The sequence below is a fragment of the Macadamia integrifolia genome, unplaced genomic scaffold (genome assembly GCF_013358625.1).
Source record: "Macadamia integrifolia cultivar HAES 741 unplaced genomic scaffold, SCU_Mint_v3 scaffold46, whole genome shotgun sequence".
In the NCBI taxonomy this organism is placed as follows: Eukaryota; Viridiplantae; Streptophyta; class Magnoliopsida; order Proteales; family Proteaceae; genus Macadamia; species Macadamia integrifolia.
This window is the reverse complement of record NW_024870459.1, coordinates 176,881-194,832: the sequence shown is the minus strand read 5'-3', so window position 1 is coordinate 194,832 and position 17,952 is coordinate 176,881. Positions and strand designations below refer to the sequence as shown.

The 17,952-nt window shown below is 43.2% G+C and overlaps 1 pseudogene; it reads left to right on the top strand.

The window, feature by feature from the left end:
* Positions 1-1,231: 1,231 nt before the first annotated feature.
* On the top strand, positions 1,232-2,825 carry LOC122068837 (annotated as a pseudogene).
* The last annotated feature ends 15,127 nt before the right edge of the window (positions 2,826-17,952 follow it).

Sequence of the window (17,952 nt, the reverse complement as noted above, 5' to 3'; positions counted from 1 at the left end):
TGAGTAGATATTGGCCATACCGTCTTACATGGCAAAGACAGGGCCCTCTGGGCAAGATTGAGCAACACAGTTGACTTATTTTGGAATAAAAACAAAATCACAAGCAACAAAGCATGTCATCAGGTGGTAAATCACATGCATGATGGGCGCCAGAGTCGTGGGTTGATTAAGGCAGGAATCGAGATGAGGCAGATAAGCTCGCTACAGTATGACTCCGTCTGAATTAGTGTAATCCCCATATCATAAGTAGCTAGCAGTAGGGGTGTCAATTAGTCGGTTTGAATTGGTTTTGGTCGGGTTAAATTGGTTTTGGTATAAGAATGAGGGAGACCAAAACCAATCCATTAAGAAACTTCGATTTTTGGTCGGTTTCGGTCCTGTTTGGTCTCGATTTATTTTGATTTTTCAATATCGAGTTAATACCGATTTAGATTGGTTTATTATTGAGCTTGAACCATAATAAAATCTTACATTTACAACTTATGGTGACAAGATTTGAAGAAAAAAACACTTTAAATTTATGATTAAATTATGGTTTATCGTTGTAAGGGAAATATAACTAATATTGAAACCAATAGATGACAGATTACTAAGAAAATAACTAATATTGAAATCACAAAATAAACCCTATTATCCAATCATTCATTTAACTATCCAACTAGTTTTGTATAATAATGAACAAGAAAATCAATGGAAGCATTATTACAATTTACAAATCAATTTCTCTATTCATAACCTAATATTCAATGATTTGTAACAATTCCCCTTATAATACAAAATATCCTTACTAATATTGTAAAAAATGTATGGCCAATTCACCAATTTATAATCTCATAATCATTTTTTTTTTCGGTTTCATTCGGTTTGGTTTCAGTTTGTTTATTGATCGGTTCAATTTGGACCGGTTTTCAGCCGGTCCCAACATACCTCAGTCCAAAACCAATTCAATAAGGATCAGTTTGATTCGGTTCAAGCTTTATAGGTCGTTTTCGATCTGTTTTATCGTTTTGGGGTGGGTTTTGACACCCCTAGCTAGCAGGCCCAATCTGATGCTAAGAGCTTTCCCCCACAAGGCTGTTGGAGAAAGACAATGGATCTAAAACAACATAGAATTGGGAACCTGAATGATCATGAAGAATAAAGTCAATACCCCCTTGACCAAAATCCAACAGGAGAGCAGCATCACAATTAAACTTCGTGAAGAACCTAGGAGGCCAAGACCAAGTAGTAGATGTGTGTGCAGGTCGTTGCTAAGTTGAGGTATGGTGTATCCTGGACAGAGATTGGCATTCCAAAACTCCAAGAAGGCAGATTGAGCAGCCAAGATGACCTCAAATGATGACCAAAATCATTGACCAAAGATCCCATCATTCCAAGCTATCCACAGGTACCAGCAAATGAAGGGTCCCAGGCTAAGATCAGTTGTTGCCCTCTTCTTATAGGATAAAAATCCTTTGCAATGCCTTGCAGTGCCACCTCTAGAGTGTGACATGTGGACAAGGAGGTGTGGACGGCTCATATTGGTTGTTGGTTGAAACAACCCCCAAAACTGTGAAAACTCTCTCTCTCTCTCTCTCTCTCTCTCTCTCTCTCTCTCTCTCTCTCTCTCTCTCGCTATTACATCTCTCTCTCTCTCTACCTTAACTCGACCGCTGCAACTCATAAATCTCTCTGCTCATGAAGGTCCTACTCACCCAGAATCTCTCTCTTGCTCTCATGAAGCTCCCCCCAACGTGGTTCAGCTTTACGCAGTCATGGCAAGCAAGACCAAGATCTATTTCACAATGGAATACGTTAAAGGTGAGGAACTTTTCAATTGCAAGAGTGAAGCTTAAAGAAGATGCAACTCGTAAATACTACCAAAAATTGATCGGTGCTATCGATTTCTGCTATAGCAGAGGCATTTACCACCATGATCTCAAGTAAAAAAATCTCCTCCTCGATGAGAATTGTAACCTAAAGCTCTCCATTTCAGTCTCAGCACCCTCGGCTAGTCTTGCCGGCACGACGGCCTCCTCCACACAACTTGTGGAACACCGGCATATGTTGCACTAGAGGTTATCAACAAGAAGGGCTATGGTGGTGCCAAGGTCGACATATGGTCCTGTGGGGTTGTTCTATTTGTGCTATTGGCAGGGTATCTACCATTCCAAGATTCAAATCTCATGGAAATGTATAGGAAGATAAGCAGAGGAGAATTCATGTGTCCCAATTGGTTCTCACCAGAGGTTAGAAAGCTTCTCTCGAGAATACTAGATCCCAATCCTCATACAAGGGTACCAATTGTTAAGATCATGGAGAATCCATGGTTCAAGAAGGGATATAAACTAGTGGAGCATCCACAACCATAAGAAGATGAACATGACATGATAGCTATGGATGTCCAGAAATTTTCTGAGGACTCTTCTAATCAAGCTAGTTCTTCTTCTTCTTCAAAGAAGAAAGACCCCATGGAACCAACTTGTATGAATGCATTTGATATCATATCTCTGTCTCAAGGGTTTGATCTATCTAGACTTTTTGAGAAGGACAAGAAACACAAGCCAGAGTCTAGGTTCACGTCAATGAAGCTGACATCGACAATTGTGTCGAAATTAGAGGAGATTGCAGAGAATGAGTGCTTTAAGGTGAAGAAGAAAGATGGGTTGGTGAAATTGCAGGCGAAAAAGGAAGGGAGGAAGGGACAATTAGCCATAGATGCTGAGATCTAAGCGGTAACTCCATCATTTCACATGGTGGAAGTGAAGAAAGCATCAGGGGATACATTGGAGTACCATGATTTCTGTAACCAAGGATTGAAGCCTTCACTTAAGGATATTGTATAGGCTTGGCAAGGAGGGGACCAACCACCCCAACAGAAACTTTAGGCACCTCAACCTACTTAATATTTAATTATTGGGAAGGGATTACCAAAAAGAAAGATTTAGGGGAAGTGTTGTGCTTTTAAGAGCGAGAGAGATTCAGGGTGAGCAACACCTTCGTGAGCAAAGAGGTTCTGAGTTGCAGCAGTCGAGTTAGGGTAGAGAGGGAGAGAGAAGCAACACACACACACAGAGAGAGAGAGAGAGAGAGAGAGAGAGAGAGAGAGAGAGAGAGAGAGAGAGAGAGAGAGAGGGAGAGAGGGAGAGAGGGAGTTTTCTAATGTTTTAATTCAAAACCCTAAACCGGTCCGGTTTGATCTACTCAAACAGGTTCGATTTACCTGTGGTTCACAGTTTTGGGGTTGTTTCAACCAACAACCAATCTGAGCCATCCACACCTTTTTGTCCACGTGTCATGCTTTGCAGGTGGCATTGCAAGATGCAAGTATTGCAGAGGATTTTTATCCCTTCTTATCTTAACGAAGGAGATTGTCCCAAGAGATAATCCAGTCGAAGAAATTGAAAGCTTTTGTGCACGGAATTGAGAAGGACAAGGAGCTGCCAAACCAGGTTGCTATAGCAACATGGCACCCAAACAAAAAATGGGCGTCAGACTCCACCTTAACTCCACTGCGATGACATGTAAAGTCCTATCCTATTCGCCGGCATTTCATGGCTTCACCGTATGTAGGGCCATTGTCACAAACTCTCCACATGAAGTGACCTATTTTTGGGAGGATTTACATGCCCAAATACTCTTCCACACCTTATCCGGGACTTGTTCCCATTCACGAGATCTTGAAGAGGAGGCCTGCTAAGAGGAGAGATCTGCTCTAGTATTGCATAAATAATGTTAAGCCTTCTTGATTGAAAAAACGTCATTCTAAAATCCTCCCCAAACCCGTTGATCCCCTTAACAATGACTCAACTGAATCTTCATAATCTCCTGCTTGTCGGAAGGGTGAAACCACCTATTAAGAGCTTCCAAGTTCTAGGTGTGGGAGTCAGCATTGATAATGTGAGCAACCAAAGACACTAGGCAACCATAAGGTTTAGGGTACCTAAGCTTGAAAAGAGGAACAGAAGGGATCCAGTTATCGTGCCATATGTTGATGGATTCACTTACCAACCCTCCACAATAGACCACTTAGAATAACTTTTTGGCCCTCCAAAATGCTCTTTCATGCACAAGACGGTTGGTCACCATCCTTCACGCTTAAAAAGTCCGAATTGGGGAAATAAATGGCCTTAAGGAATTTAGCCCACAAAGAATCTGGATTCTTCCACATCCACTACGCTACCTTAGATAGAAGAGCACGACCATGGAGGAGGGGATCTCTCAATCCCAAATCACCTCTCTCCTTTGATCGGCACAATCTTGTCCATAACCAATGTGTCTTATTTCCATCTTCATTATGTTCTAAAAGAAATTAGAGATCCTGCCTGTTACATCCTGCACTCTCACTGGCTGCTGTTAGCACCCCTGCTGGCTACTGTCAGTGCCCCCACTGGCTGTTGCCAGCACCCGTGCCTGCTGCAGCCCGTGCCTACTACTGCCTAGCCTATGCACGACTGCAGGCCAGGTTGTGCATTAGGCCCACCCATGCTACCTGCCCCGCGTGCCATGTGCTGCACACCCTTGCACATTACTTGCACACCGCCTGCACACCTTGTGCACATTGCCTGCACACCTTGTGCACATTGCCTACCCTCTCGTGCAGCAGTGCCGGCCATACCCCTTGCACTTCAACCCAACCTTGTGTGCTGCCGTCGACGGTCAGGATTTGCGTTCCACTGGCCCGACAGGTGAAGAAATTTCCTTTTCACCCATTTTTGTGTATGCACTACTCCGTTGGCATGTCCTACACGCAACCTCCTATCAGTCCAAAAACCCACTTTTTGCCCCCATTGGCTAAAATTTCTCTCTCCTCCTATTTGTCCAAAAACCCCCTTTGTCCATTGGTTTAAAAAACCTTGTCATCCACTTTAGTCCAAAAACCCCCTTTTGTTTATTAGTTAAAAAGACCTCTTCATCCACTTTAGTCCAAAACCGTTCTCCTCCCCTTAGGTTCGGAAATACTATAAATACCCCCCCTGCTTTAGAAAAAGGACACCAAAAATTACAACCCCACTTAGGAATTGAAGCTCTGCCCTCTCTCCTCCTCCCCTCCCCCTTTGATTTCTTCAGGTCTTCGGAGCAATCTTCATCAAGATCCAAAATTTTATTTGGATCTTCGAAGTGTTATTCGGGATCTTGAAGATCTTCAATCCAAGTTTGTAGTTCAATCCATTTTTTTCCAAAAAAACATATTTTTGAGTGTTCTTGATCTTTACCGAAAGTAGAAATCCCCCCTTGAGGTTCTTTGGGTTTACGAAGAGATCTTTGTTAAGATCCGAAGTTCTACTCAGATCTTCAAAGTGTTCTTTAGGGCTTTGAGGATCTTCAATCTATTTTTAGGTCAATCCATTTTTTCTAAAAATAGCCATTCCCAGCCGAAGCTCTGTCTGAGTGCCCTTGGAATCTTTTCAGAAATAGCCATTCTCAGTGGAAGCTCTGTCCGAATGCTCTTGGAATCTTTTCAGAAATAGCCATTCCCAGTGGAAGCTCTGTCGAAGTGCCACCTTAGCCTAGCCCTCCCCTAGCCTATCCCCAGCAGAAGCTCTGTCGGAGTGCCACCTTAGCCTAGCCCTCCCCTAGCCTATCTCGAGCGAAAGCTTTATCAGAGTGCCACCTCAGCCTAGCCCTCCCATAGCCTATTCCCAACAGAAGCTCTGTCGGAGTGCCACCTCATTCGAAGCCCGAAAATAACCTTCCCTAGCTGAAGCTCTGTCCGAATCCAAATCCAAATCCGAAAGTAACCGTTCCTAGCCAGAACACTACCCAAATATCATCACAATCAAAATCTCACAAGAAAGGAAGTTGAAGGTTAAGACCATCTTCCCTGAGCTAGGAGAATCCAAAAGACAGTCCGAGAATGTACCAATCAGGGGCCCACCCCTCTTGACCCGAAACAAGGGTTAAGTTCAGGTACAGTTTATCAACCGAATTGTCATCATGTAGACTTTATATAGACCTTGTTTTAGTGTACATAGTCGTTTAAATTCAGTAAATGTATATATGTGTGATAACTTAGTCATGCATGTGGAATAGGAATAATTGTGAAAAATGTTCGTTCTTAAGCATTTAGTAGGAAGACTGGTTGAACTAGGTAGATTGGGTGCCTAACACCTTCCTAATTCTGTAACCTGACCCTTACCCTAAATCTCTAGACCAGACCAACTTTCGGGCCCTCTTTTCTGGAATTGGGCCCACCTTCGGGTCCTAGGCCCATAATCCTTGGTGGTGACTCCAAACCCTTTTGCATGTTCCCGATCCCCGTATTGGACCATCATCAAACCCCCGTCTAGAATGACAAACTTTACACTCTTGCGAAATAGGCCTCCATGTATCTCTGAGAGGAGATACAACGGTGTGGGGCCCGTAAGTGAAGCACATCATGACACACCCCCTCCCTCATGAAAAGAGAAGAGAGAGGAGAGAGGACGGAATGGAGACTCATGAAGCCATCGATTCTCCGGCCGCTACCCTCACACCATGCTCTGCAAAATATTTTTGATCTCATCTTCTATTAGTATCTCGCAAAGGGTTGTATTCACCTTACTCGGGACACAGAGCTGAATGGAGGCGAGAACCTGATCAAGCACATCTAGGTCAATACCCTCTGTAGCATATACATTCTTGTAATGATCCTGAAATTCTTTGACAATTTCGGGTTCAAATGAGGACCATTGACTGTTCTAAAGTTTGATCTTTAAGATTTTGTTTGTGTGCCGCCTTTGGATAGCGGTAGCATGGAAAAAACTAATATTACGGTCCCCGCTAGTTAGCCATGACACCCTAGATTTTTGGTCGAACAATTCCTCCTCCCTTGCCAGTTCTTCTTCCAAGAGTTCAATGATATCATTTTCCTTATTTTGAGAAGTAGTGAAAATTGGTGAAACTTCAAGATAAGACAATTCATCTTTGATGAATTTGATTTTAGATTGTACCTCACCAAAGACCTCCTTGTTCCACCTTCTAAGGACATATAGACAATGGCGAAGTTTATTGTGAAGTATACCCCCAGAAGATGTATCAGACTGCTGTGCCCAAGATTTTAGAATCGTTGATTCGGGTGTCTCATCCACATGCTGTGGAAAAGGAATGGACGTCTTCCACCAATCGAGTCCACCATGACAGGTGACTGGTCAAAACCAATAGTTGGGAGAACAAAGACCGCTGCATCTTCAAACTGGGTTCGCCAAGCATGATTTGAGAAGGCCCTATCAAGCTTTATCCGAATATTCAAAGCACCCAACCGTTTGTTGTTCCAAGTATATGTGGGGTTGTGGGAGCCCAAGTCTATAAGATTGCAAGCCTGAAGCATGTCCTTGAAACCTTTAATGTCACTTTCTCACTTCCTATTCCCACCACCCTTTTCATGCCATAAGAGTTAAAATTGCCCAAACAAGTCCAACTAGCAAACCTGCTAGTGCCAATGCTTTGAAGTCTATCCCAGACTACATGCCTATTAGCCCTTATCGGATCACCATAAATGCATGAGAGCAGGAAGGATACGCCATCTACCTTCACCTCCGAATCAATAATTTTGCTATCTAAGTAAAGGATAATAATATCCACATGACTGTGCCATATTAAATCTAAACCACCCGCAGCCCCTTGAGAATTCATAGATGAAGTCTCTGCCATTTCGAAATCTTCTTGATGTAATAAATCTAGGGGCATTGGCATTTAGTCTCCATCAAATTTACATCGGGTTGTTCAGATTTGAAAAGGCTGAGAAGTGAACAAACTATCAAACCTCTTCCAATGCCTTGATAGTTCCACCCAACTATTTTTATAATCTCCAATGGGACTGATAATCCCCAGTCTCCATGGGAGTCGGTGATAAAAAGTGACCCTGCTCGGTAGAATGAAGCTCTTGATTTCCAGCACCATCCCTATCGTCGTGTGATGCCTTATGTGCTCGTTTCACCTTTACGGCAACCCTAGAGGATTTTGATACTGGGATAGAGTGCTTAGATCGGGTTCTACGAGAGATCGCATCAGAGTTCCCCTAAGAAGAAGGAGGGGCTGGAATGGGCTAGTGGATGGGAGGGTATAGGGGAGAGGGTGGGATAATGGAGTGAGACAGATTAGGAGTTACAGAAGTGTTGGTAATTGGGGTTAATGGGCTGGGCCAAGATAGGATTTTAGTAGTTTGTTGTAGTGAGGGCCTAGTTAGGAGTAGAGATGGGCTCAGTTAAGGGTAGATGTTGGTACTGAAGAAGGGTTGGACTTAGTTCCTGGGGATAAAAGGGTATGGGTAGTTGGAGCTAATGGACCTGGGTTTAAGATAGATAAGCTTGCCAGGTGTTGGAGGATTGATAAGACAATATCAGTGTGCTCAGGACATTGTTGTATGTATGTTTGTAGTGATGGGAGGAGAGATAAATGGGACGTGGCACCTGGATAGGTACATTTCTCCTTAATCAAGATCGACATAGGATAGAGGGCATTGTGATGGAGAAATGATGAGATTTGTTCGTTATGGGAGACTGCAGATGATCCAGTGTACTGATGGGTATCAGGAGTTGACGTGACAAAAAAGTGGGCTTTGATTTTGGGATCAAAATCCTCTGTTTTTCTCATCCCTGTTTTTCCTTGTTTTGCTACCTGCAGAACACGACACGTGGACAACTTTAAGATCAACAGTCAAGGTTGGGTGAGGATTATTACATCCGGTGCGTTGGTTTTAAAGTTTTCCACGTGTCGTGTTCTGCAGATAGCAAAACAAGGAAAAACAGGGATGAGAAAAACAGAGGATTATTTTCCTTGATTTTGTCTATCATTTGGCACTATTGATGACTTGTCCAAACCACCGTTGCTGGTAGGGCTCTGTGGTCCCCTTCTATTGGTTTTCTCACATGTGACATCTCCTGTAGCATGACTACCTTCATTATTGACGACATTCCGGTGATTTTCCTCTCTACCGATAGGTTGTCCAGAGGTGGGGGGTTGAGTCTCCATAGGTTATGAAAAAACCTGTTTAGCATCCATCGCTCCATGACTCCATTCTCAATCTCCATCCTAGTCATTGAGGCTGCATTTTCAACTAATTGTGCATCAATAGTGACACCCATGATATCGGAGAAGCACTTTGGTGGGAGACCTAAGAAAGCTTTAGAAGGCGGGCATCCATGTTGGCCTCTATATTGATTCTCAACTTCAATAGGGCAATATACCTCTTGTCTTCATGTCCTAGCTTACCAGAGAAATAGAAAAACAAGAATAATCTTTCAGAGAAGAAATATTCCTTCAACAAATATGAACAGAGAGACACAAAGGTTGTCAAAAATCAATGCTCACTCTAGAACGGACATACTAAACTTTTTGGCTAGATTGCATACCAGTAATCACCATTGTGCCACTAGTTTTCACCTACCATTAAGGAGACTTTGAGCATATCAGTCCATATAGGATCCAACCATTGTAATAGTTGTATATCCTAGCATATTCTAGTTACCTTGTATACTAGAATTCATATTCCAATTACCTTGTAAACTCAGATTCATATCACATGTGATTAGGAAAGTCAAGGATCCATATCACATGTGAATGGTAAGTCCTAGGATATTAGTGTGTATTTATTCACTCTTTTCAATAGAATAAAACATAGAATTACAAGCCCTAAACTATGTTCTAGCATGGTATCAGAGCCGCACAAGCTCCATAAAGCATAGCCTCCCCACCCTTCTTCATAGTCAACGACGACTCCCCCAAGGGAGATCAGACACCAATCGCCCTCCCTCTTTCCCCATCCCCTCTTCCTTCATCAAACCTACCATCCCATTCCTCCTCTATCCCCAATGTACATCACTATCTCTTCATTAAACTAAACTCCAAGAACTTTTTATTTTGGAAAAGCCAATTGGAACCCTTTCTTGAAGGACATAATTTACTTGGTTTTTTAAATGGCTCCAACCCTTGTTCCTCTGAACCAAGTGCTGCTGCTGCCTGGCACCAACAGGATGCACTCAGTCACAGTCTCCTTGTTGCCTCTCTCTCTCTGAAGAGGTCTTCCCTCTCGTCATTGAAAAAACCACCAGCTAGGCCATATGGGACATGTTGACCACTATGCCTATGCCTCCACCACTCGTGTTCTTTCTCTCCATATGGCCCTGCAAGATCTTCTCCACAAACCTGAGGAATCTGTGTCTTCCTTCCTCCAGCGTGCGAGGAGCCTTTCTGATGAGTTAAGTGCTGCTGGTGAACCCATTAAAGTCACTGACTTCAATATTCACATCTTCAGGGCAGTACACTCTGATCTCTAGGAAGTCATTCCCACTTTGCTTGGTCGCTCCACTTCAGTCTCCTATGATGATCTGCATGCGCTGTTTCTCAACTAAGAGTTCCTTGTTAGCTCCTCTCTGAAGAAGCTCGCTATCACTGATACTCCAACTAGCAACTCCAACCCCTTTGCCAATTAGATCACCAAAACCACCAAAGGAGGCTCGCAACCTAACCAGTCTCAATCTCAGCCCTCTGATCATGGTTTTACTTGAGGCCATGGAGGTCACAATCACAATGGATGAGGTTTTGGGGGGCGCTACTTCCAACAAGGCCAAGGACGCCTCTTCTGCACCATCTGCAACCGCACTAACTATGCAATCTCTACCTATTACTGTCGCACACCTAACCCCGTGGCTTCTCACACATACCCTTCCCCTATGACCGCCTACCATCACTGGCCTAATCCCTTTGTGAACCCACCATCTGCTTACCATGCCCAGCCTAACCCCTACATTAACGCCCCACCTCCCTCCAATTGGTACCCTGACACTAGAGCTACACCCCATGTCACTCTAGATCTTCATTCCCTATCTTCCTATGATACCTGTTCAGGTCAGGATCAGTTGCAGGTCAGTAATGGTAAGGGACTTCCCATCACTCATATTGGTTCTACCAACCTTTCTTCTCCTATTCGGAACATTAGTATTTCTAATGTTCTTCATTGTACCCTCCTTAAATAAATCTTTACTTTCTGTACAACGTTTTACTCATGATAATAAAGTTTATTTTGAATTTCATACTACCTATTTCTTTGTCTAGGATCCAATAACCAGGCGTACTCTTCTTTTCGGTCTGAGTAGAGGTGGTCTCTCTACACCATTCCCACGTCGTCTCCCTCGTTGTTTGCCAATATTGCTAAACGTACCACGTGTGATTGATGGCATCAGCGTCTCGGTCATCCCCACCATAGAGTTCTTCATTAGATTCTTCAAAATCACAGGCTTCTTTGTCTCTCTAATAATACTAGTGATCTCTGTATGGCCTATCAACTTGGAAAGGCCTGTAGGCTTAGTTTAAAAGAAACATCCACTCATAGGTCTTTTCCCTTGGATTTATTATTTACGGATGTATGGGGTTCTTCTCATTTTATTTCTGGCAACGGTTTTCACTATTTTCTTATTTTTATTGATTACCACACTAAATACATATGGTATTTTCCTATGGTTTCTAAGTCTAAGGTGTTCTCTATTTTTCCAAAATTTCAGACCATGGTTGAGCACCAATTTGAGCACAAAATTAAGTATATCCAGTTTGGCTGGGGAGGTGAGTTTCATTCCCTTCCCCATTTTTTTTCCATCTTTGGTATTCAACACTGTCTTGCCAGTCCCCATACCCATAAACAATAGGGTGCAGTTGAGCGCCACCATCATTAGATAGTTGAAACTGGGTTAACTCTTTTAGCTCAGGCCTTGGTACCATAGCAATGTTGGCACTATGCGTTTGAGACCGTGGTATACCTTATTAACCACATGCCCTCTTATGTCACGGGATGCATCTCCCCCTTTGAGCTTGTACACAATCACCCTCCTAATTATATCTTTCTATGCACCTTTGGTTGTCATTGTTTTTCATATCTCCATCCCTATAACAACCATAAGATGCAATTCCGTTCCTCCCCTTGTGTCTTCCTTGGCTACAATCTGTCTTACTTCGGTTACTGTTGTATGGACATAAGCTCTAATCGCATTTACATTTTGTGCCATGTGAGGTTTGATGAGTCATCTTACCCCTTTCGATCCTCAAGTCCTTCAATCCTTGGACCAACTCCCTCCTCCCCACCGCCCTCTCCTTGGGCAATTGCTCCACTCTCTGGCAGCTCTCCACATGCCACTACTGCTCCTACAACTCCTTGTTTGCCTTTCCCTATCTCCCTCGCCTCATCCACACAATCCCCATCTCCATCCTCCTCTCCCCCACATCACACTGTACCCCTTTCCTCTCTTTACAAGCAGCCCACTCAACTACCAACCCCAACTTCCCTACCACCGCCCACCACCTCCTCACCAACACCACCTCTCCCCACATTCCTAACCCCGCTCAACCCAACCCCATCCTAACCCCCCATCAGCCCCACCTTTACCCCCTCCCCTACCAAATCCCATGTCATGGCTCTACGCACTTGCCCTACCCGTCAACTTCACCTTACCATATCAATCACCACTACCCCTCCCCTTGAACCCACCTGTTTCTCCCACGCCACCAAGGATTCCCAGTGGCTGGTTGCAATGACATATGAGTTTAATGCCCTTGTTCGCAATGGCACCTGGACATTAGTTCCCCCCTCCCCGTACTAGTCTTGTTGGCTGCAAATTGGTGTACAGGATAAAGTGCAAAGCAGATGGTACTATTGAGCACTACAAAGCTCGCCTGGTTGCAAAAGGTTTTCACCAACAATAGGGCGTTGGCTACACTAAAACTTTCAGCCCTGTGGTCCAACTCACCATAATCAGGACCATGCTCTCTTGCTATCACTCGTGGGTGGCCAATTCATCGGCTTGATGTACATAATGTCTTTATTCATGCCTTTCTTAATGAGGAGGTGTATATGAATCAGCCCTTTGGGTTCAGGATGCCTCTCATCCTGATCACGTTTGTAAGCTTCAACACTCTTTATATGGTCTCAAAAGGCCCCTCATGCCTGGTTCCAGCAATTGTCTCAGTTTCTTCTCCAATTAGGCTTTATGCCTCTCAGATGGACCCCTCCTTATTTATATTCTCATAGGGACGGGTTGTGACCTATGTGTTAGTTTATGTTGACAATATCCTAGTCATGAGTAGTTCATCCACCCATGTTGATTTTCTTCTTAGTGAGCTCTCTTAGGAGTTCTCTATCAAGGACCTCGGTCCACTGCATTATTTTTTGGGTATTGAGGCTGTCGCTCATAGCAAAGGGCTTCTTCTCTCACATCAGCGCTACTGACCTCCTTCAGCATACGGGCATGACCAACTGTAGGCTTGTTCACACCCCTATCCCTACCTCTTCCAGATCATCAGAGATAGGGGGTGCTCTCTTCTCAAATGCCACTCACTATCGCTCCATTATGGGTGTCCTTCAGTACATTACTCTCACAAGGCTTGACATATCATTCAGTGTCAATCGTGCCTGCCAATTTATGCATTCCCTCACTGATTCTCATTGGTCTCTTGTTAAGTGCATTATGCTATCTAAAGCACACGAGCTTCCATGGCCTACTTATTGATTGCTCTTCTCCCACTGAATTACAAGCCTTCTCTAATGCAGATTGGGCTGGCAACTCTTCTGATCAAAAGTCTACAAGGGGTTATGAAATTTTTCTAAGTTCCAATCTTCTTTGTTGGTCTTCTCATAAACAACGAATGGTTGCTAGATCCTCAACAGAGGTTGAGTACAAGGCCTTGGTTGATACTGCTATAGAATTGACCTGGCTTCAATCCCTCTTTCATGCACTTGGTGTTCCCCTGAACCGCGCCCATATTATGGTGTGACAATATAGGGGCCACTTACCTCTCAGCGAACCCAGTGTTCCATGCATGTACCAAACATGTGGAAATTGACTTCCATTTAATTCGTGACAGAGTGGCCAAAAAGGATTACCAGGTTCAGTTCATCTCCACTCTTGATCAGATTACAAACATCTTCACCAAAGGCCTCCCTTCCAAACGTTTTTAGTTTCTTTGAGACAAGCTGAAAATCCGACTCATCGAATTGTCAACTTGAGGGGGTGTATCAGTCCATGTAGGATCCAACAATTGTAATAATTGTATGTCCTAGCATATTCTAGTTACCTTGTATACTAGGATACATATTCCAGTTACCTTGTAAACTAGGATTCATATCACATGTGATTACGAAAGTCAAGGATCCATATCACATGTGAATGGTAAGTCCTAAGATATTAGTGTGTAATTATTCACTCTCTTCAATAGAATTAAACACAGAATTACAAACCCTCAACCATGTTCTAGCAGAGCGCAAGGGGAATTGAGAATAGTTCCGAAGGAATGTCATGAAGTTGAATCCGGAAGTCCACCATATGGTAGTCTCCTACATCAGTCTTGTTCCATGGTTTAAGCAAGAGGAGGTTACTTGAAATTGATGATGGGCCTTCCTTAGTCACATTCTTTAAGTCCAGGGCATGCTCGAAATGGAAGAAAAATTTCCTCCCTTCTAATGAAATCACCTCCACCTTAAACTGAGGGGTTCCAGGTAGCAACCATAGCGTCAGAAATAGCTTGCTTACGGAAGGGTTTCCCATCATGGATGAGACCAATGAGAGAGTATTGCGGAACATTTTCAAGGATGTCCGCCACTTAATCATCAAGAAAATAGTCCTCCTCATTTGTACTAAACTAATGTGGATCATCCAGAGGTGGGTTATCCGGTATAAGAGGTAATGTAAGTTGGTTGTTCTCCATCTCATAGTCATCAAGCATAGTCGTGTGTAGGGTTGTCGGAGAAAAGGGCAAGGAGAAAGGAACACGCATAAGGCGAAGAGATTGAAAAAAAAATATTTTCTTTAAAACAAAATTCCAATAAGGGTTTTTTTTTTTTTGGGGGGGGGGGTTTGATTGATGGTGATGTCGAGCTGGGGAGTGTTAAATGGGTGCCTAGCCATTGCTCAGACCTTTTGTAAGCCCTGTTTGTTTAGAGGTACTGAGGTAGTGTGGGGTAGGAAAATTGAAGATTGGATTCCATATGAGTTTACCCAAAAAATAAAATAAAATAAAATAAAATAAAAAGTTCATATTTTTGCAGAGATGAATGACACTAATAGTGTTTCGTTGGTGCTAAACATCAGGTATGGGTGTTTCCTTGCAGTGGGTGCTGTAAATTGTATCGGCACTGTGTGTGCCCTCTCAGTTGTGTGCTGGGTAAACCTGAGAGTTGGAGCTCTAGTTATAGGTGCAACACTATTGAGTATTTAAGTAGATAAGAAGCCTTTACAGGCATTGCTCCAGGAATGTAAGCATCTTGCCAAACCTCATAAAAATCCCTATATTGTGGGTTTGGTATTTGTTTCAACTATATATAGTGTGAACTGCATGGAATGTGGAATAAGTATGCACACTTGGAGGTTGCTTATGAGGGGTTGAGTGTGCATACGACTGTGTATGTCACACCCCACTCCCGGCAGACCTAACTTACCATTAGGAATACCGACGGTGTGAGTAAGACATGTACCTGTCTTACAACCTTCTAGGATCTCTGATAGCAGTACCTTAACATTTTCACAATCTCACATCACAAACCAGTATAAGCAACGGAAACAGAGTATAGTAGCAGAATTATAAGTAAAATGGGAAAACATCTAATGGTAATATAATAGCAATAACCAAGTTATTCTGTTAGATCCATCCATGACATATACTTATAACCTCAAAAATATATACAATCCACAGCTATATCCAAAAATATCAAAATATGATATACAATCTTACGGTGCGGCATAAGCAAAGTGGTCACAAGCACAGTCCTAGTCGTGCTCCTCCACTTCTGGCATCCATCAGTCGCTCACACCGTACTCTGACCCAGAAGTTACTGGATCACCCACCATCGGCACCACGATACCTGCATCATCATCTAAAAAGGGGTGTATACGTGGGGTGAACTTTCCAACTCGCTTAGTGAGGGGTGGGGTCAAACACATCCAAGCAAGTCAATAGCAGTAGTAATTTATGATGCATGATTGTAGAAATTAAACACATAGTCCATGATGCTCGTGATGCAGTTCATTTATTTATTATCCACCTAACAATACAAACTAAGTTTGGTGAATGCTACTATGACGCATTAGGCTGTATACTTTGTCTCAGAAATGACATCGACTATGTAGTGATACAAACCCTAGCCGTGATTAGAAGCCTATCGGTCCCCGTATGTATCCATGGGTCACCCAGTAAACCCCTAATAACCCCCTCCTGGCAGTCATGACATCGGTAACACATCAGCCATGCTAGACAGGTTCCCGCCTCCAATAACAATCACATCGAACTGTAAGAGTGGCACTTCGGAAAGACACATCAAACATACCACAATGAGTTATCCAACAGCTCAACCCTTGTTGGCAAGGGTGCATAGCATAGGTAGTGATACCTAACCACATATATACTATATGCCTTCTTAATGATATAGTTAGTATGGATTACATGATACCGGAAAGACCTTGGCCACAAAGTGTAATCCATCTCCAAATACAGTCCTGGGTACATGATACCAGAGAGACCTTGGCCACAAAGTGAAACCCAAGACCGTTTACCTAATCTAGCATACATATCACAGTTGAGTATGGACTACGCAACACTGGCAAGATGTCAACCATGAAGCGTATCCATTTCCAAATGTAGTCCTGGGGTACACGATACCAGCGAGACCTTGGTCACAAAGTGTAACCCGCGACTACAACTAACTCTAATGCACATAATCAATGCATGAATGCAACATACATACGAAAATCATGGCACCGGTACCACCTCAGCCACGTCAGATTCCATCTCACACACACACACACATCCAACATACATACGGTGATCACTGTATCGGTACCACCTCGGCCACACCGAATCCCGTCATACATTCCATACAATTCATATCATGATCATGAAATGACAATTTCAATTAAACATATAATTTTAAGCAAGTGAGCAATTTAATAAATAATAAACATTTTAAAAATAAACACAATCCATCCCTCACCTGTTTTACGATTGGTTGTGTTCGGGTTCAAGTATGGCCATCGATCGATCAATTCAATTCTAGGTTCGGGGCACGTGCACATCATTGTCCTAGACATGAGGGAATCGTACATCAGTATGTGTCAGAAACATAGGGAGGGACCCACACAGGTCACCCCCAAAGGGTACATACATAGTTTTTAGGTGACAGTACTATCACCGGAAATACTAACCGAAAATAGGGCATTTCCACTAAAAATATCTGTCCTGTTTTCGGTGGAGGTGAAAAAGAGCACATTAGGCTCTTTTGTCCAATGGAAATAACCCACTGGAAATAGATACAGTGCTTCCTGTGCCATATTTTCAGTGGACACAGAAAGGTCCAACTCAAATTGGGCCTTTCCAGCTCGGGGCCCGATCTCTAAGATTTGTTCTGTGGAGTTTGTAGGGGATGTTTCTAGCATCATTCTAAGCCAAAAAAATTTCATTTCTACTATGCCATTTGGGAGATATGTCGATTGAATGATCGAAACCCTAGTTGGTCCTTTGGCATTACATGTTGCCGGAGCTCACCGGGCTTGGTTTGAGCTCGGCAACAACACCGGGAGGGTAGAACACCCATCCTACAACCCTAACATGGTGTGTACTCTAAGATTCCATCAATTCCTAGCTTTTTCTAGGTCAAAATAAAGAGAAAGAGTGGCATGAGAGGTTGCATTTACCTCCGGCAGTGATTCCGGCAACAAGGCGGTAGCCGGCACCACGGTAGGCTTTCAATCCCCTTCTCCTTCTTCTTCTTCTTCTTCCTCTCCTCTTTCTCTCCTCTCCTACGTTGGGCACAATGGAAATGAGGAAATGAATCCTCATTCCAACTTATAACTTAAGTTGGGCCTAAGGGTCTGTTTAGTTTGGGCTTCTTTTGAACCAATCAGGTTAAAATGAGTTTCGGGACACGAGGACCCACACATTTAGGTCCATAAGGTGTTCACATCAAGAGGAAGGTGTGGAGGATGATTTGGGATCATCCTGAACCATTTACAATGCGAG